Source organism: Penaeus monodon, chromosome 27 (genome assembly GCF_015228065.2).
Source record: "Penaeus monodon isolate SGIC_2016 chromosome 27, NSTDA_Pmon_1, whole genome shotgun sequence".
Taxonomy (NCBI): Eukaryota; Metazoa; Arthropoda; class Malacostraca; order Decapoda; family Penaeidae; genus Penaeus; species Penaeus monodon.
Genome location: NC_051412.1, coordinates 36025118 through 36026248, shown reverse-complemented (window position 1 = coordinate 36026248; position 1131 = coordinate 36025118).

The following is a 1131-nucleotide window of genomic DNA, read 5'->3' as shown; positions in this document are numbered from 1 at the left end:
ATCCCATGTGGTCCGGGGAACTCGTGTCCAGGCGCCCCGAGGATCTCGCTCGCCATAAAGACCCTTAAGAAGGATTGAAAGCCAAAGACATAAGTCGATCAATTTTAATTTTTTACGGACCTCCATAGGATTAGCCATATGCTTTGATTGAAAGAAGATAAGAATGTATTTTGAAGCAGCTGAACCTGTCGATGTATAATGTGCAGAGAATAGTCATCGTGTTGGCATGCGTTGCCATGACTACATAAGCTGGTATTTCCTAAAAGCCGTTCTTCCTTTTATTTTTATTTTTGCATGTATGAACGCTCATTGGAATCTTTGTCACGAGCGAGGGCAATGGACAGCCCTATTTAGGATTTGAATGAATCCGGCGCTGAAGATATCGTTATCGGTCCATTCAATGTTTGCATATTAAGCAGCCACAATCAGTTTTTCTTTGGAATCTGAGTTACGACCAGCGGCGCCGGGAATTGCTCGAGCTGGAATAAAAGAAACTATATGGTAGGTTGTCTCGGGCGCTCGGCGGGGGGCGTCTGGGGTAATAGGACGCCGCGGACGCCGCCCGTTGCCCTCTTTCTCCCTCCGGCCGACCCCGAGTGTGACTGGAATTCCGGCCGCCTTTAACCTCCGACGGGAAAATGAGTTTCCACGCGAGGGAGGGGCTCTAGGGGTCCCAGATAATGGCCATCGCGGGGAGGGACGCAAGTTTATATTTTATTTGTCTCACTCGATTTATACAGAGCGGGCGGGTATTTGAATTCCCAGGGCTATGGAATGAGAACGAGATCGTAACGCCCACGCGCGAAGATTCATGCATTCGTGTTTGGCCGGTGCCCAGCCCGTCGCGCCGCAGCCGACGAGTGTAATATCTATATTCTATATTTGTTTTGTATCATTCTTTTTACTCTTATTTAAGTTTACCCTCCTCGAGTTGTATGGAATCTTGACATGGCTCTCCGTGCGGCAGTATCTTGTCTCCTTCCTCCACCATCTGTTCCTTTTGTTGTTGGGAGAGAAATTTCGTAGAAAACTTAGTTTCGCGATTACCGGTGATTTTATGTCGTAGGAGGATTAGCAGTGTTTCACGCAAGTTGGTGGACTTGGGCCAACGTTGTTAACGAGCGCGGACGA